Here is a 21,270-nt window from a genome sequence, read left to right as displayed (position 1 = left end):
ATAAATATTCACCTTTTTTATTCCTTTGAAAATTATAATTTCTCATGAATGTAAAGCACCCACTTTGAAAAGTTTTAATCCAATTTTATTACCAATATTTAATTAAAGAATCCAAGTATCTGTTTTATGAAAATGAGGACATGCGACAATTTTCCTTGATTATTTTCTATAATTATTCTTAAAGGTGAAAAAAATTTGAAATTTTTCTATTAAACTTTATTTTCTCATGAATAATCATCAACATTTTTTATTGGATAAAAAACAAATTTTCTATGCAGAAATGTAATTTTATAGTAATGTGTACAAAAATTTTTTTTTACATACTTTCTTTCTTAGAAAGTTTCTTTTATTTAAAAAGATATTTTGTCATCTTTTTTAATTAATATAAATTTAATTGAATTTTGTTTCTCTGATTTAGTTGAAGACCAATGATGAAATAAAACTTATCATCATATTGAAGTTTATAGCATAGTGGTTAAAGCGTTAGGTTATAAGTGCTAAGGTTATGAGTTCGATTCCCCTCATATGTTTTCGATATATTACACACTGGTAAGATCGAGGACAATGACAAACTACATAGTCCCCACTTTATCTGATACATTATCCTGTAGTCGTGACTCTATCATGAATTGAAATATTCTCGCATGTTTTAACAACACACAATCGATCTGAAAAGAAAGTAGAAAGAGTAAAAAAAAAATAGGTTTTGTGAACAGCCAGGCTTTTTTTCTGTTTATAAAAGAAATAGTGAATCTTTATTCCTCGTTTTAAGCCATTTGAGTCTTAAAAGTTTTTCCACTATAAAAGAAATAAAAAGTTGTAAAATTCTTACCTCGCGCATAAATAGATATATATATAAAAAGAGGAAAGTTCAAGTATAAAAAAAAGGAATATTAAAAAAGTATATGAACGAAGTGAGGTGTCTTGGTTTTATGTCGCAGATCTTATATATATAGTACAAGAACAGGCAGCGATGTGTGGCCACGTGATTGTCGGACTAATTCTCCCTTGAGACTGGTAATTACCAGTTGAATACGATATTCGTCACGCCATCTGGCATCTCGTGCTCGACACCCCATATACCTTCAAACACACAAACACACACACACACATTCTATTGGGGCTCTTAAGTTTGATGAAAAGCGTTCTATTTCAAAATTCTTTAAATATTTTAAAATATACTCAATTCTCTTATGTAATTTATTTTTGTATTTTAGGAAAATAATTTCTATCTCACAGCTGAACACTTAAAGAACAACATTCATAACATTCGTTATAATTATTTAGAACATTTTTTTTACTTAAATTCTCATTTTATTTTGAGGTGTTAAAATTTTCTAAATTTTTAATGAATTTTACTTATTTTAGAGTTGTTTTAAAATTACATAAGAATTGAAGAGAATTGTTGTTATATTGAAAAAAATTTATTTGATTTAAATTATCGATTACTTGACTATTTTTCAAATAAATATTTACTTGAACTAAACAATATTTTTTTTTTCAGTGTACCGATACTGAAATTACATGAATTTAAAATTTGTCTGACTAAATTTTGTCTTTTACTACTGATAGGAATTTAAAATATTCTGTCAATAAGTGAAACTATCTTTTTTTACTGCTGATACACAAAAATTGAATGAATTTAAAGTAACTTTTACCAACTGAAACAATCTTCCTTCACAATGAAAACAAAATTACAAGAATTTAAAACTATTCATCAAAGCGAGATAGTTTTCTATACTATTGATATCAAAATAACAGAGTGTTAGACACAAAGATATATATCAATAGAGTATCTGCATTGAATTTTTTATCTTTATACATAGGACCGAGCAGAGAGAATTTCTCGCATCTATGTATTTGATAAATTGCGAATATTGATCACAAAGTATTGAAATGCGGTATATTCAATGCATGGGGATTAAAATTTAGAATTAAATTTTATATATAGAAAAAGAGAGTTATAACAAGAATTATTAATTGTAAACAATTTTTTTTTTTAGAGTGGGAGTGAATTTATCTTGTTGATTTTTAGTTTCTGGCGACATCTGTAGTAGGCGTCAGATACTAAAATGTGTTTTTAACCGATTTTTTTTTAAATACGTCAGAACTCAAAACAGAATTGAATTATAGAAAAACACAAAAATTATAGCTAAAGAAACAAGCTTTGAAATTATACAAATCATTGTCAAATATTTTTTAAATAAAATTTTTCAAACTTAAAAACCCTACTCTAACAATAAATTTGTGATCTTTGGTCAGTACAATTAATTATAAATTATCGTGACACTTTTAATTTTGATCAAAATAAACAGTAGGTTAAAATTTTATGAATTAGATTTTATAAAAACGGAAACTTTTTAGAAATGTTGTGTAATGCAAAAAAAACTGAAAATACAAATAAATTGAAAAAAAAGTCCAAAAACTGAAATAATTATTGAAAAAATTCATCTAATTTTACTTGCAATCTCCAACTGTTACAACCCAGGTAGAAAAGTTCCTGGTAGTGACTACCGGTAGTCATTACCGCTCCTGCTACCGGAATATTGACTACCGGTAATTTTTCCTAGACTACCGGTAGTCACTACCGGTAATTCTTCCGGTACTACCGGTAATTTTTTCGTTACTACCGGTAGTCCCGGAAAAATTACCGATAGTGACAACCGGTAATCCCGGAAAAATTACCGTTAGTGACTACCGGTAGTGAATATTCCGGTAGCAGGAGCGGTAATGATTACCGGGAACTTTTCCACCTGGGAAGTGTTGCGCATGTTTTTCATAGCTTAAATTTAAAATGAACATTTTCCTCGAAAGCTTATATTGACATTATTTGAGTCATCAAGTGTACAATAAGCAATTTCACAAAAGGAATGTTAATTTAAAATTAATTAAATTCTAAAATTATGTTTCTGATCAATCTTCTCTGTAGAGAAGTTAATTTCCCGTTGGCATAATTATTTTACAATATATGTACTAACAAATTAACGTTTGTAAAAAAATTTCTTTTCTTAGTAAAACCTTAATAGTTAATTATTTAATATACAGATTGTAACATGGCATTTTGTCACGTACAAATGGCTTAAAAATAATAAATTATAGTAAATTTTGTAAATAAATGACAACAGAGTGGAAATCCAGCCATAATGGCTATAAAATGTTATGAATTATAAAAATTGTTTTCTTATGATACTCACTTCATTTTCTTTAAATAATCAAATTCACGTATTAACAAACCAACTTGCCAAAGACGTCAGATCTGTAATAAATAAATTCGGTTCTAATTTGTCTTTTTGTTCTGTTATGAAAACTCTCGTGAGGCATTGCGAATTCTCAACGAATCACAAAGACGTTGAGGACATCACTATCTATCATTGAAATTAGAAGTCATTAATGGAAGATTTTCCTGGTGTATATATTTGGAAATTTTGTTGACGATCTGTCAAAGTATTACTGGCAGCCAATTTCCTATGAACTTCTCTCATCAATCAATTTAACATCGGATAGTGCAGGGATCTGCGTTACCGACGACCACGCATCGATCGATTATCGGTTGCGGATATTATATTATTGAATATTAATTGATCTAATTGACACCGAAAAGAGAGGCCGCTGGTTAACGACGCTTTCGAGCTTGTCTCATCAACTATTTTCTCTCATTCTCATTCTAATGTCCGTAGTGTAAACTTGGTTTTGTGTCTTCTTCTGAAGTAAATTAAAATGTAATAAATATATATTTGTGGGACGAGCCGTCATCGTTGTCATTAAATGGGCGGAGAGTCCCCAATTATATATTATAAATCGCTTTCCTTCTGAATCGATGTCATTATTATTTAAAAACTTAATAAATAAATAAATCTGAACCTTTGTCATTCGGTCTTCTGCCACATTCTTAAATTTTCAAAATTTAAAATGATTATTAATAAATAGTGTAATTGTTAAAAATTTTGTTTAATTAAAGGTGTTAATCCTTATCCCCCCTCTTCGCGGTCTATTGTTGCTGTAAAGTAACAGTAGAATTCCAGAGCTGGTTTTAGTTTTTCCTATGTAGAATTAAAAAATGTACTTGTCGGGATATTTAACTATTTTTCTTATGGTTTATTTATTTTACATAAAATAACTTGGCGTCTTGGCAAATTAATAATTAAAAAGTGTAGAAAACGTATAAGAGATAATAAATAAAAATTAAATTAAAATCCGTTAATCTCACCCTTAAAAATCAACGTCATAAATAAAAATTAAGTAAAATTTAAAAAAAATATATCAATAATAAACTAAAATCTAAGTTATATGATATATATAACTAAAATTAGCAATATTTAAAAATAAATTATAAATTCATAGTTGGCATTGACGTTCTATTTTTCATGTCATATTCTATAATTTAGTATTGCGAAACAATTGAAAATTTTAAAACTACTAAAATTATTTTACTACTATGTATATATGTACATATACACATTGTAAAAAAAATTTTGTTCACGTGGAAAATTGTTCTCAGCCTTAATTTTTATTTTGCCGAAAGTTACTTAATGAAATTTAGCTGGGAGAAAGAGAGAGAGAAAAAAAGTAGTTGAAAGCAATTTTTGACTATGTGAATATAATGAGAAAATGAAATGGATAATTTTTATTGTCTTTTGTTTAAAAGATATTTTTTCTTCTCTCTTTTTTTTATTTTAGAACGATGTCCATGGCATCGTATCGCCTCTGCACACACAGAGAAACGGCCTATACCTACCCCAGGAGTTGTTCCCAACGAGCGGGCGCAATTTTCAGACAATTTCAGGTAATAACTTTTGCATGTGAAATTGCAGTAATACGTTTTCCCAACGGGTCGGTAGGTTAGGTACACGTTATGCAAAAGGTCAGCCTCCTCTCTGACCATAAATGGCCAACGTTCAAGCCTTGAGATGCGCTACTTAAACTTGCTTTCTTCCTTCCTCTTAGAAGCTTTTGTGCAACCGTAATTTAATCTCATTTTCATCCAACATTAAAGCTTGGTCTCTCTTTCTACTGTTCACCTACTAAATTCGCGTAATTTAAATATTTCATGCATTTATGAACACATCTGCAGAAATAAAGTGTCCTCTATGCACATCAGTGTCTTTCTCAAAACATTACTTGATTATGATAATGGATTCTTGTTCTTGGAGGTAGCACGTTTTACAAAATTTGTTTTATTCAACGTATACCCTGTATTTTAGGAAGTTAAAGCTTTATTATAGCCATTTTGAAAATCCGTTTATGTGTGTGAGATATTTCGGTTTTTTTTTGAAATTTTAAAATAAAAATAAATTTCAAAACTTTAGAAGGACCAGTGTAATATTGAATTATTTAAGTTTACACATGCGTAACTCAGGTGTACAGTAATGTTATTTTTTAAATAAAATAAAAATTTTCTGATAGAATATTGTTGAAAATATTTTGAATATTAGCGCATTAAGTTTCGCTTGACTTTAGCAGTAGTTTACCGTTTGCGCACTCACGCACTCTTTCTCACTTTCTTGTCGACTTCTTCGGTTAACCAATACGGAAGGCCCTAAACTGTCATATGTTTTGCACTTATAATTCAATTTCAGTTATAATTCCTTTTTGGCTCAGTTCTAGTTCAACAATTCTGATGTATTTATTAGACATTTTGCAAGTAGCGGATTTTAATAGAAGTTTCAAAATGAAAGTTTTAGGTTAAATCGAGGCGTTAAAAAAATTGAAAATCCTAAAGTAAATCAAAGCTTTACTTGAATGTTCACATTAAAATCAGTTGACTATGAAGAAAAAATAAATAATTCATTAAATATTCTGAACTATTATTACGTCATAATTATAATATTCTATTAATAATAAATTTTATTATTTTTCTATATAATTGAGGTCACATTGAAGAGGTATTATAGATTTTTGTGAACCCTTCAAGTTATTGATGTTTTAATAACGGGCCATTACATTAGAGTTTTTCTATGCTGCTGTTTGTTTTCTCCTTAAAACTTTTACTCTAAACTTTCTTCATGTATCTGGAAGTTTACAAAGTTTAAAAACAAAAAAAATGTGCCATTATATTTGACGTACAACTATCATTTACTAATAACCATTATGTTAGAAATTAGAATTTTATTGGATTATTTATTATCAACTTAATTATTATTTTTAGTTTCAGTAACTATAACAGAGATCTACAAGGATTTTTTTTTGAGATAGCAGAGTGGTTTCCAATGTATTTTTGTGTGCTCAACACGATCCCGGGTTCTAAAATTGCGTAACGCGTCAGGATTTTGAGTGAAGTAAGTGTAAAGTCACCAAAAACCGTGTTTTTGAGGGTTTTCAGTATTTTTTCTAGCACCTGACGTGCTAGAGACTTCTATATAGGATTAAATTAAAGCTTAAAACGCACACTTTAAGACCCATATTCGCAAGATAAAAAAAATTTTGAAAAATAGGGGTAATAACCTCAATAAACTTTTGGATTTTTTTAAAAATTTAAAAAATTTTTTATCTTGAGCATATGGGTCTCAAAGCTACAATTTAAGCTTATATAGAAGTGTCTTGCACGTCGGATTAAGGAGAGAAAAAAAATACTGAAAACCCCCAAAAACACGGTTTTAAAATCCTTGTTTTAATAATACTTAATTTACAAATTTGTACTGTTCAATAACAAAAAGCACTTAATGAGTGTACATTAGTCTTGTTTTCAAAATGTCCTGAATTAAAAATGATAATAAATTTTAAATCGACTTCCGTTTCCATCAAAGTTAAAAAGTCCATGTCATGTACTGCTTCAAAATATTATTTACTATTATATATACCTTTATAAAAGTATGATACTGAGCTGTTAAATGTTTGCTAATGAGCATCAAAACCACTTCCGAGAGGCATTATATTCAAGGGGTTTTGCTGAATTCGTATTATGATTCCAGTTTAACCTACTTTTTCTTCCTGCTGCTTACTATTTTTATATTGTAAATCTCACGAGAGTCCACCTACGAGCTTTGTAATACCTTGTATACTTCTTTCATTTTCCTTTTAGCTTTTCTACGCTTCTACTTAAATCCCTCGAGTGGCATCATGAATAAGAAAGTTGCGATTCCAAAAAAAATCAAACATTCCACGACTTGCGTACAAGACACTGTAGAGAGAAAAAAAGAGATGCGCTTCTATTTCTATATAACACACAATTCACATCTTCAGGGAAATAAACAAGAAATCTTTCGAACTATATATCTTTTTATGAGAAAAATTTTGTCAGTGCGGTTATATGTATTCATAAAAGCTTTTATACTTCGACATTATAATAAAGCCTCACTCTTAACAATAGTCTCTTCTTTCATTCTAATAATCTCTACTTTCATCATTTCAGGGATTTTTTAAAATGCTGATTATCTTTTCTATTCTCAATAGTTAATCATTCGATCCTTTCTTGAAATGTTCAATTGTTGAAAGTTAAAACTTTAATTTTAAAAAAAGAGCTTAGCTATATTCTTAGAATGTTTTAATTCTTATTTAAAATTCTTTTACTTATTACATTTTTCTCTGCTTCAAATATAAATTTCCTTTCTTGATAAAGGATATTTATTTTAATATTTCTTAATTTAAGAATTGTTTCATATTTTAAGAATAAAATGCATGGGAAATATTTTTAAATAGGCGCCAAGAAAATATTCTTAAATTTAGAATATAATTTTTTCAGTGAAATTATCAATCTCTTCAATTCAAAAAAAAATATTTAACATTTCGACAGCAATGTTGTCCGCATTGGTTAAACAAAATGACAAAACAAGTTAATTACACCACGTATTCAGTGAGATGAACTAATGATAGTATTGAAATAATAATAATTCTCACTCACAAATTGAAGACAAAATCAATGTAATTTTAGAGAAATGACAAAATAGAAGTAGCTAAATATAAATTATAGCATTCTTCTGATTTGATTTCATTACTCATATTTTTGATGTAAATGTAAAATAAACTAATAGAATTATCCTAGTCAGTTAAATAAATGAAGTGTTCTCAATAGTTGCCAAAAATATTGATAATTTCATTTATTTTTGGAAATGCATGTATTTGTATCACTAAAATACTCATAAAAAAAATAGATGGAACAACACTCGGAGATGGTTCATTTCCTATTTTTCTATTTTTATTGACAGATTTCACCTTTGTTAAATCAAAAAAAAAATTTTTTAATTTTTTATTGACATCAACACCGAAACGGATTATCAATTGTGATATAAAAAAAGTAAAACATTATTTTTAAATTTCGTATATATACAACTAAATAAATAAATTAAACATGCGCTTTCATGAAAAACTTTGGAAAGATATTGATTGATGTATATCTGTGTTTGTGAGAGGATGACTTGTGAGATAGAAAATCAATGTGACATCAGTAACTCTTGTGATGGAAATCGTTGATTCCTGTACCTCATCCCCTCTTCTCCCTCTCTTTCTTTGGCTCGCTTGGGCTGATTATAGTTCAACTTGAATCGAGTGGTGAAGCTGCTGTATTACTATATGCACCCCTTCATTGCCAGTGTAGAAAATCCACCGTAAAGACCAACTTAGCGGGTACTATTACGTCTATAATGATAATAGGGGTCTCAAGCTATGGAATACCTATCTTCTCATCTCATTCAGCCCATTGTTCTCATTTTCCAATGTGGATAATTACCCACGTTTTCCCACACAATAAAATGTAACAACTCTTCACTCAAATATTAAAGCAAAAATTAAAGATAACACTTTCTTTCTCTAAAAAAACACTATTTTTAATCATTTATTTCTACCAAAAACTACTATACTATTTATAGTTTTTTTACTATACTATTTCATACTAATTTGATTGATGACAAAGCTGATATTAAATTATATAATAAAAAACAAAAAAGAGATATTAATATACTTAAATAGATTAATGTACTCCAATTTTTACAGCTATTTTTACATTACATTCAATATTGTTACAGAAACTCGTACTTAATTCTATTTAAATGTTTCTTTGACAATTTTTTTGAGCAAAATGTATTATAATTATATTTTCTATTTAGAATAACTCATTTTGTGTTACAAAACTTTGAAAAGTAAATGTTGTTGCCCTTTATGGATTGAATTAAGTTAAATAAAATTAAAATCAACGCTAAAAGCTTCAAAGAATTTTGAGTATGTGAAAACGCAACGAGGAATTGTGGTAATTAATGTTGAAATTGACTTAAATTCCAAATTAACGCTACTGGTGAAATGAATCTCAACCATTTTGAAAAAATGTATCTTCAAAATTCATATTTAAACGCAAAATAAATATTTCATCTATTCAAATAATGACCAAATAACAAAATAATTTGAAATAAAATCTATCAGAATAACAGAAAAAAAATATGGGGAATAAACAAACATTTCCTATTTATAATTAATAATTCTTTAACGTCCGAGAGAATATATTTAAAAGGTTAAGCAACAAAAACGCTAACATTCGGACAAATGGATTTTTAATTAAATTTTCTCCAACGTTTCGAAATCACACTGATTTCCTCTTCAGGGAGTCTAGTAATACAAAATTATAAAAAATTAAAAACAACAAACAAAAATACATAGAAATTAAATTAATATGAGACGAAGACTATTACAAACATGAAAAAACAAAAATAAATATAGTCAGAGTATTGTATAAATAAATAAAAATATGTATAAATACAAAATTATACAAGAACAATTAACAAAAATATAAATCAATAAATAAAATTAATTAATATATAGAAAAATTAAAAAATAAATAAAAAAAATGCTTACAATAAATAAAATAATAAAAAAAAACTGATTTGGAAAACTTTGATAAATCGTATGAAAAGATTTTGAATTTTGTTTCTAACAGATTGAATAAATAATGCTCATTATATCCACTCTCCGTTCTTATATTTTTGTTTTTGATTTCTGTCTCTTTTGCTTTTATTGTTCCTTAATGACTATTGTAAGGAAGATATAGTATTTTGAGTTCAGTCATAATTGTACCTTCAGAAATGTCACAACATTTAAAATCTGCCATGTCTTATTTAATTATTTATTTGTTTATTTATTTTTGTGTTTATTTATTTTTATGACCATTGTGTTTTTGTTTTTCTTAAAGAATGGATTATTTTTGTGTGTAAGTTTTTTGTTTTATTTTTATTTTATTAATTATTATTTTTATTATTAAATTATTTTATTTTTATCTTTATGATTTTTTAATATATTATTATTATTTTAATCATTTTTATTTTTATCATTTACTAATCTAACAATAAAACTATTCCTTCAATTAATTCTCAATTTTATTCATCTTTAATTTTTAATTGAATTTTAATTCTGACTCCAGGTACTATTTCTTCATCGTATGGGTGTTTTTTTGTTGATTCCATTTTTATCGATTTTTGACAATTGTGAGAATGACTGACTGATAATTGTTTTCATCGTTTTTATTTGGTAACTTGTATTTTGTTTATTATTTTATTTATTTTATTCATTTTGTTTTTATTTATTTTTTAATTTTTCTATATATTAATTAATTTTATTTATTGATTTATATAATCTCTTTCGAAATAGATATAACGTCTTATAAATAATTTAATTTTTATAAAATAAAATTTAATTTAAAAACGCTCTACTTGAAATCGTCTTTTGTAGATGAAACGGCTTGATATAGAAATATATCAACATTAAATAACTTAAAATTTCAAAATGTAAATACAAGAATAAAGTTTATATCAATGATTAGAAGAAGAACAGAACTACACCGAAAATGAATTATAACTGAAATTGAATTATAAGTGCAAGCGAACAAGATAACTAACCTTACAGATGAAAGCTAGTTGAACAGCAACAAAAAGCTTCCTCCACGAGGAAGCAGAAAAGACAGATTCTATTTTTCCGTAGAACTATGAAAAATAAAAAGAAAGCTACTCAATTAATTTAAAAAATAATTATTTTAATCGTTACGTTTAAAGCGAGTAATAAATTTCCAAATTGTAATAATTTATTTATTTTAAATATTTTAAATAAATTTTTAAAGAAAGACAAACATCTTAATGTATGGTTCTTTTTATTATTCTTATTACTCGTATTCTTTTTTTCATTAAATGTTAATTTCAAATTGCAATATTAGAACCATGATAAAAGAACTCTCACGGGGATCATAAAAAGGCGGCAGTAATACGTAGATATAAAGGAATGTTATTTTTGTTCTCTTTTCAAATTTTCAGCCATAAGAATCTATTATAATAAAAAATTTTATGAGCACATGTTCCATCATAAAAAAATGTTAAAATACCTCGTTTTATAGAATTATTATTTTTGTATACATATATTATAAACACATATATATATATATATATATATATATATATATCTTAGAACTTTTTGCAGTCACTTTTCTCGTAGTTAATATAAAGAAAAATAATAAAAGTTATAAATTGTAAACTATTGTGCATGTCATTAAATCTTCAAGTACACCGCACCGCATTTATCTCGAAAGCATGTGAACACAAAAGCTAAACTAAATAGCGATTAATGAATCAAGTTGTAATAATTACTTTCATAATAACAAATTTTCTAAACATATAGTGTACCTCTTGTTTCTATTGTAAAGACAATACTCTCAAATGTATGCAATATAGAAAGTTTTAGTATATTATTAGCATGCGATTAATCAGTTATTTGATTATATACATAAACAGCGATTTCCCAAAGCTTATATATCCATATAATACCCACATAATAAACTCAGTTTGCGCATATACATAGAAATGCTGCCTATTCATTGATTATGTTCATTATTGAAAAGCTGTATTAATAATTATAAACTTTCACACTAATTAGGTATATTATTGAGCTGCACGTTCTACCGTCCTTAAAATTAATCTGATTGCATAAATGATTAGAAATATCCGAAATTTGGAGATTATTTTTTTATGTGCTCTACTATATCTATTATTACTTTTTATTAGTGAAAACAGGAGAATAGAAGGCCAAAATTAAATAAATAATATTAAATAAAAAATAAATCAAAGTTAGTGAAAAATTTAACTAACTTCCCCGCCGATAGATGTCCACTATCAAGAATCATGTAAATTCTTAGAAGACTTTGTCGTGGTGGTGGGACTTTTCACTAAAGGACAACCAAAAACCTAGTTATAAGGTAAGGAGAAAAAGAGGTATGGAAAGCAAAGGTTTAAGTAAAGACGCTTACGGTACAAGGGAGGGATACCTCAGTGCCAGCGCTGCTGGAAGTGTGCAAGTTGGCTTTCCATCGTTGATATCCAATTACAAGAGTGCTGTATTAGTCACCTTTGGTACTGTAGCATCCAATGCCACATGAAGAATGGATCATTTGGTTACCCAGTTTCTTAATGTTCACCAGGTCCGCTTGGAAAGACTTGGAAGTAGGAGAGAAAGAGCTTCAAGTATAAATAATCGAAGAAGAACGCAAGAAGTGTTTAAAGCTAAGGCAGGAGGAAGTTGAGTGTCTTCAGAGGATCGAAAAGAAGATCGCCAAGATGATTAAGTCTTTTGAAGTACAGAAGAATGTCAACATGACTATTAAAGACGGGTTTAAGACTCTTCAGGACCTTGTCCGTGAAGCGAAGGCAAAGCGCGCCCTAGCTGGTAATGGAGATAGCAACCTTAGTGGCACTATAGGCTATGCAGAGGTGAACAGAGAAGAGCGAAACTGGAAAAGAGAGCGTATTCATGAGAAGCGGCTTCGGCGTGCAGTCATGGAAGCGCAGAAATAAAGAAGAAACTCTGGCAGTCCATAGAGGACTAATGCCGAGGCTGGTAGCACCGAATCTTAAGCAAACCATTAAAAAGAAGGTCGACGAGTGAACCTACAATGGTGATCCGAGTCGCAACAGGAACAACGTATGCCGACGTACTAATCAAACTTTGGAGGGAAGTGAATCCGGATGTCTGACACACGCAGTTGTGGGTGCAAAGCCTACAAGAAAGGGAGATCTTCTGATCAAAAACGGAGGAGACTCTAATAAGAAGGCATTCACCGCCGAAGTCACCAAATCGATTGGAAGCATGTGTAAGGTGCAGAGCGTAGATCGACAGATCACATTGGAGATCCGTGACCTGGATTGTCTTACCCAGGAAGAAAAGGTCCAAAAGACGTTGGTAGAAGTGCTCCAAAGCCAGGAAGCAGGAATGTGACAGTCCAGGACCCAACCGACGCGGAATAAAGCTCGCGGTTATAGTCACCAACCCAGAGAAGGCGGACAGGCTGGAGAAATTCGGACATATACGGATTGGCTTTATGTGTTACTCAATAAAAAGAAGGGTGATAATCGTTCGGTGCCATCTTTGCCTGACATACGGCCACATAGAAAGAGTAAAAAACGTGACGATGAAGAAACAATATTATGTATTGTTTAATTAGTTACTGATGTAATATTTTATAAAAGTATATGCATATAAAGAAGAGTGTATAAAAAGTTGCATGTATTTGAACTTTTAGATTTCACTCGGAACGTCTCTCTCTTTCCTTCTTTGACATTAAACACTAAAATCTCTACCATTTCGAAGAAAACGAGATTAACCTCCTCGTGAATTTTATCACAAGATAAGAATTCAAGAATCTTTATTACCAAATAATTTGAGAGATGAAATCCTATGCGACCAAAAGATTTCTTTATCTAAATAGAACATGTGATTTCGGATGTAGTTTGGATAATGATTTTTACAAATATTCCCTTCCGATAAAAATGCCTGGAGGAGTAATTTTATTATTCTGAGTTTTATTGTGAAAAAAATATATATATCCTTGAAAATATTTTCACAAGAGACAATTTTTCTCAACAAAAGTTTTTAGATAGAATTATTTTGTGTCCGCTTATAATCGATTTATTCAAAACTATGCTAATCTATTCTATAACTGATAAATTTTGAATGACAATATGAATTGATTTCGATTGTATATAAGGTCTTTAGTACTGTCAGAAATCTTTGTTGAATTAGTTTCAAATTCCCTAGTGACAAGTTTATAAGGAATTAATTGAAAATTGAAAATATGTCAATGTTAGATGATTCAAAGTAAATTTCGAATTTTAGAAAGAAATTTAAAAAATTTGAAACTATTGTTAGAAAAATAATTTTTTACAATATTTTCTTATACAATTATAATGGAATATTTTTTCTTGACGGAATTTGCTATGTACATTTAACATGAATAACAATTGTATTTTAAGACAGATATAATTATCATTCAATTCAAAGTTTCAAATTTAATATTATTATAATTTTATAAAAATTATTTTTACTTTTAGATAAATACGGTTAATCTTATTGAAGAAAGGTAACATTTTTTTTTGTGAGTAATGTAAAAATCTATTCTGGACTCCGCAAACGTTTCGTCAATAGGTGCTTTGATCATTGATTGAACTGCACAGTGAATGGTCAAGTGCTTTTCTCGAGGGAAAATTTCATGGAATTCTATTGATGACCTCTCCCCCCCCTCTCTCTCTCTCTCTTGTCATGTTTCTTTATTTAAATAATCCAAACAAGACGTAGATAATAAATTAAATTAGTATAGTCGTTTTTATCATAGCGACCTCCTTCTCCATCAGAGCAGAAGAGCTAATTTGACACTTCTTGCGGATTTCGATAGATTAATTTCTTTTTCATCGCTCGACGCTTTTTTTATGGCCCGACCATTATAAAGTATTTCTATTTTTTTGCCATAATAAATATTAAAAAAATTTTTCTTAATTATTTTAGATAAAAATTATAAAATAGATTAATTAAAAATTAATAAAGGTTATCTGGTCGACAAAATTATTAAAAATAAATTAATTAATCGAAATTAATCAAGAATATAAAGGGAAGACTCGAATAAATTGTTTTTGGGCGCCAGTCCTTTCTTGAGACAAAAATAAATAAATAATTAAGGGACAAAAGAATTAAATTGATTAAACAAATTTTTCATTAATCGTTGAATTAGTTTGGAAAAATACACAAGGCTGCCAGGCAAACTATTTTGCAGATTGTTAAATTCAATAATTAAATCAAAATTATTATTCTTGACTGTCAAATTAGTCTGAAGAGTACACAGACTGTCAAATTCAATAATCAATGGAAACTCAAAGCAAAGAAATGATTCAAAATTTAAATTAAATTAAAATAGTCTTCCTTTTACTCGGCCTGCAGTAGTTCCAATTCTTGGTTAACAGTAAAGAGAGCGGTTCGAAAAAGCCATATTCGAAAAGATTTTGTCTTTAAATAAAATAAAACATGAGATTTTATAAATAAAAGATTAATAAGTTTCTTTATTTAAAATTTTTGAACATGATAAAAATTATTGAGTTAAGAGTCGATATAATTAAAGGAAAGGTTTACTTATTCTTTTTAAAGAATAAGGATTCTTTAATTCGAGGAATGGAAAAAGGAATTAAATTGAAATGCATACAATAATTATAAAATTAAATGAATGACATTTCAATCAATTTCGAAAATAAAAAAGGATAAATTAAATTTAGAGAATTAAATTCATTCTTCAATAATTTCAAATTTAATAAAAATCAATTAAATTAAAAAGAAATCATTTTTAAATTAGATTAAATTGAAAATTTAAATTAAATAAAATTGATTATGGGAAAATTTAAACGATTAACAATTTTGAGATATCATTCATAAATGAAAAATAAAATTTTACCAGATAATTCCAAAATTAATAGAATCAAAATGTCCGTTGGCAACGAATTTCCAATAGAGATTTCCAAACAATTCCTTGGTTTTATTAAATAAATTTCCTTATTTTCTTCTTTATTAAATATATTCAATTTCCTTTTTATAAGATTCATTATATATTTTCTCAAATTATTATATTTAAATTCCAAAATCAAATAAAATTAAATGATATAAATAAAAAGCGTCTACCTTATACGAAATCACATTAAAGAATGAATAAAAAAGACGTTGTTTGTTTTCTCCTAGGAGATCTTCGTTGCCAACCAAAAAAAATAAATATCTAAAAAAGAATAAAAAGATCGGGAAAAAAATTAATTCGACGATCGGTAAGAAGGTTTTGTCATGAAACTTGATGCCAATTAAAATGTGCGAAAATTCAAATTTGATAGAAACAGATCTTCATAAAATTAAATTTGTTTTCTTGAATAAAATAATATTATTTCTTCTTGATTAACGATTTTAATACATTAATCCGATGCAAGATGATAAATCTTTATAATTCTTCTCCAATATAAACATCAATGAATTCGGAATTAATATTGAAATTTACAAAGATGATGATACTCAGATAAAAAACGTTCAAATTTACATAAATCAAAAACATCAAACATTTCATATAGGCTTTGGCTAACCCGCAGCAATAGAAGTTTTAAATAACAATTCAAAAATATAAAGAAGCCTTCCAAAAATCATAATAATTTTGAATATTTCACCAGGAAACGAAGTCAATGATATTCTTAGGGTGATATTTGCATAAAACGTGAAAATACTTGGCATCTCTTAATTCTCCAATTAATGGTTACATCGGAAGTGAATATTTAATAATCTAAATTTTAATAAAAAAAATTTATCCAAATTTTCAATAATAAACTTCAAAAATATCCAATTATTGTTGACATCAAAATTGAGGTTATGTTGACCAATACAAAATATCCAATATAATTAATTTTCTCAAAGTTTTCTTAAATCTTGATATTTTTTTTAATTTCTTGTTTCAGTTGAAGTTGGCTTGAAAATACATAAATAAAAAGGGATTACAGACATTAATTCTTAATATTAAATTATTATTAAATAAGATTTTTCCATTTCTCGAATCTATAATGTGATGTCGTCTAATAAATTTTTATATTGAAAGATCTTTTTCGGAAATAATGAAGAAAAGTTAATTAATACATTGAAAAAATAAATAAACCTTTGTGATTTGTAAAATTATAAATTTTATAACGTCAGAAAGTTGTTATTTAAAGTTGAATAGTAGCAAAAATGAAACCTGTAGTACCTGAAAGTATTTGACTTATTTTTAGAATAGAAGAAGTAAAATTAAAATCATGTTTTATAAATACAATTTCAAAATTTTAATTGAATTTGTTATCTTATATACTTTTATATAATTAAATATTTCTCTACATTAGGCACGCTATCAAGTCGTTAGTTGCACATTATAACTTGAAATTAATGAAAATTTAATACAAACACATATATTTTTAACTGTAAGTAATTTCTTTTTAAAACAAGTTGATATGACTACAGTTACATTAATAATTATCTCGTGCCAATACAACAAAACTTCAATTGTTAATAAAAAATATATTTTTATTCAAAAAATCATTATTTTATAATTTTTAAATTGTTTATATTCATTGATTTTAGTATCAAACAAAAAATTTCTATATTTTTTTTTGTTTAAAATAATATTTTATTTTCATTCAGTTTTTCCTCAATAAATAAAGAAATTTATTTATACTTTTCTCTGCTTTTAATCCACAGTCATATTTATATGTGGACCACTATATTGTTCTCATTTCACTGTCATATTTTGCAATATACTGAATAACAATGTTATGCACGTTTATAATACACTGTCTGGTTAACTTTTTCTTACAACGAGAGTTTTTGTGAAAAAAAATACGATAAACCATTCTATGTATATATATGCGGGGGTTGAAAAAGATTCAAGCTGGCTTTATTCCACTTCTCGAATAATGCAAACGCAGCGCTCTGTGAAGACTGAAGACAAGTCTTCCACTTAAGATTTTCTTTTCCACACTGTACGCCATGCTCTCTCATTTCGTGAAAAAAAATATGAAGTAAAACTTAAAACAGGATTCCACAAAGGTCATTTCAACTGTAAGTGCGCTGAACACATTTGAAAGAATACTTTCGAGCAGATTTAATTTAAGAGGAGCTTCTCTTTCAAACATCCACAGTTGAAAATGCAGCTCTCTTTCGAGATGTGCAAATTAACTACACACAAAACAGATCATTTTCAAAAAAAAAAAAAAAATTCCAACTTTGTTCTTAAATTTCGAACAAAAAAATTAAATTCTATATTGAATCTTAAAAAAAAAAATTGTATGGAATTTTTTAATTTGTTTCTATTTCTAATAATTAATTATAATGATAATGTTTTATTCAATTCTTTAAAATAGTTTTTTCCTTAATAATTAATGCAAATTTTTCCAATATTTTCAAATAATAAATGTTGAATGCAAAATCTAGGTGAATGAGTTTCTAATGAAAATTACTTCTGCTTTGACATCAAAAGTTTAATTTAAGTTCGCTGGGATCACAGATTAAAACCACACGGTGAAAAGGTGAGCATCAAAAATTGAGAAAATAATAAAATGCACATTTAAATTGGCGGAGAATAATTTATTTATTCATACAAAAAATTTGCTAGGTATTAAATTTTTTAATTCTACAGTAAAATAAAAATAATTGAATGAAAATTTTAATTTGTATTATTAATAATAAATTACAATTAAATATCATTAATGAATAATTAAATAATAGTGAATAAACGAAATAATGTTAAAGAAATAGAGATAGAAAAAAGAAAGTAATAAAAGAATAATAAAACGTACTTCAAATAATGGAAAATATACGTGTAAGAAAACAATATTTTCCTTGGTCGAATGCATTCATTTATCTTGTTGAGAAAGATTACATAAGATTCTCGGATAGAAGTTTATGTAGGTATATAAAGGGATATAGGAGAGAGAGGATGTAAAAGCCGAGTCTATAAAGTTTACTCTGTTTTAGACTCGCGCACCAAGATTAATTTACTGGAAGAACAATTGCGGTCAGTTGGAGGAACATAATTATCTTACCTTGTTGTTTATTCCACCAATACTTGCTTTCAACACGCCAAGTGGTAGCCTTTTGTTTCGAGGACTTTTTTTTTTAAATCAATCAATCCAAAAAACAAGAAAAAATGCAATTTTCTTGAAAACACGTTTTTCGAGAATCTATCCAAAATCACTTCTTAAGTTTTTATACACTACACATATACACAGTTGCAAAACACTGATATAAATCCTATTCAAAAAGGAAATTCAATCACTTGAACACTGAAATTGCATTCAAAAATTATTTTTAAACATCCTTTGTATTTTACTAAAATTAGGTCTATTCAGTTGTTATTTTTTATCCTTGATGTAATATATCACAACTGACGATAAAAAAAATAAATCCTTTCTAAAAATTGCTTAAATTATTTTATTAAAAACTTCTTTTAAATTAAGATTTTAGATGTTTTTGTTAAATTTCTTCATTGCACTTTTTTTTTAATGTTGCTCCTATACAGTTAGCCAAAAAAATTTATTAATAAATTTTAATTAAATAAGTTTTTGTTTTTTTAATTATTTATTTTAAATTAATTTTTTAACACAAAAAAAAGTTCATTGAGTAAAACTTGTTTTAATTCACATAAAAACTATTGTTTTGAAGAGCGCATGCGAAACACTTTCGGCGGTTAACGCAGTGTAACAGAAACGGAACAGCGATACCATGTGCGCGTATAGCACGACGTAGTATCAGAAAGAGACTAACCCTCGAGAGCAGTTCTGCACCCCTGGACGTCGCGCATGCCCCCTACCTTAAAGAATACTCGCCCCCTCCGGACCGCAAAGACTTCATCTTTTTTTTTCTCTCTCTCTCTTCTTTTTTTTTTTGACAAGAAAGATCCAACCTGGCTTTTGTATTCTTCCGATTCTTGTAAAGACCATCGGTAAACGAAGAATGAAACAGGTTGGATCCGCAACGAAAATTCATTTACTTGAAAGTATACAAAGAGTATGTGCACTATCATATGCGCGTACTTTTATTTATATATATATATATATATAAGGAAATACAATTTATGAGATTGGAAACGATAGTAACTACTACTATAGAGCCAAACAGCCCCAGTCTCCTCTAATCACATTCATACCAAAAGATAAGATTCTGAAGATGTTGGATGTTTTTAATTTCCATGACAACCGTTTCAATGACAACCATTGCCATGGTAAACGTTACCACGGTAGCAAACGTTACCTTAGCATCAGGCCACGAAACCCTGCAATGGAGGCACCATACACAGTGGTTCAGAATTGCAATTTACTATTCATGACCGCCTACAACCTTCAATAATAATTATTAAAATTATAACTTATTTATTGTTGTCATATTCTGTTATTTTGATTAAAAAATCAAAAGAAAATTCCGTTCATGCAAATATAATTGGATAAAAGTTAATAAATAACAATAATTTGTTTAAACAATTAATTAATTAATTGTTTACTTAATTAAAGATAAGTAAATATCATTTCCTACCTCAGTGTAACTTTTTTTTTACTATTTTAATGTAATTCAAACCCCATAATATAAAAAAGCTCTTAATTAATAAAATATTATTTATTTATAATTTTTTATTTATAATAATAATGATTATTAACATTAATATTTTCTATTATATCCTTTTTTTTAAAACTATTACTTTAATTATTGTAGCAGAAAAAAGCAATTTTTTCTACTTTTTGGTTATTTATAGGTATTTGTTTATGACAATTGTTATAATAACAAATAAAATTTTTTTTTTCATAGTGCATTTTTTATCCTTGGCCATATATGTGACTGAAAAGATACTTAAATAGTTTATTTAAACATTTTTTCAAAATTATACAACAAATATTGTCTTTGTAGGCTCATTTGTCAACTTATTTGTTTAAATAATAAATTTTGCAAAATGAAATTAAAAAATCCAGCTCAATACCAGTCTGGGGAATTTATTGCTGAAATTTTTTTTAAAAAAATACGTCAAAACCCATAAAAAAAATTGAAGGCTGTAGGCGGTCGTGAAGAGTAAATTGGAATTCTGAACCACTGTGCCATGCATCTGCGTTTAAAAATTTGTCAATTTTTAAATATTAGGTTATTCATTTAAAATTTATGTTTTTTTACTACTAACAATTTTTTTATAATTTTATTTTTTTTTAAATTATGTATTACATAACAATGTAATTTTATTTATAATTTTTTAAATTTATATTTTATTAATAAATTTTAGTTTCTGAAGAGGACGGCTGTGGCAACGAATAAGCTGACCTTCTCATAAAATTTGCTACTACTGGTATAAGCCAATAAAATACCGCTAAAAATCTGAACAGCGAACGTTAACAAGATAATTTTTTATTTTACTTATTATTTATTTAGTATTCATAAAATCTCGCACTTTATAGTAGAAGTATAATTTTGATATTATCATTAAAAATAATAAATCACATACCTATAAATTAATTTTGT

General features: G+C 27.3%; 1 protein-coding gene across 1 annotated transcript in view; it reads right to left on the bottom strand.

Annotated features, from left to right (window-relative positions):
• The window catches only part of LOC127281480 (igLON family member 5-like), a 144,279-nt gene extending 124,752 nt beyond the window's left edge, over window positions 1-19,527 (bottom strand). The window contains exon 1 of the mRNA XM_051305201.1: window positions 18,816-19,527. The gene's annotated coding sequence lies outside the window, so the exon portion shown is untranslated. The remainder of the gene's footprint in view (window positions 1-18,815) is intronic.
• Window positions 19,528-21,270: the final 1,743 nt, after the last annotated feature.

The sequence above is a fragment of the Leptopilina boulardi genome, unplaced genomic scaffold (assembly GCF_019393585.1).
Source record: "Leptopilina boulardi isolate dan_hultmark-lab unplaced genomic scaffold, ZJU_Lbou_2.1 LbouV2_269, whole genome shotgun sequence".
In the NCBI taxonomy this organism is placed as follows: Eukaryota; Metazoa; Arthropoda; class Insecta; order Hymenoptera; family Figitidae; genus Leptopilina; species Leptopilina boulardi.
Note: the sequence above shows the minus strand (reverse complement) of the source record. Positions and strands in the feature narration are given on the sequence as shown.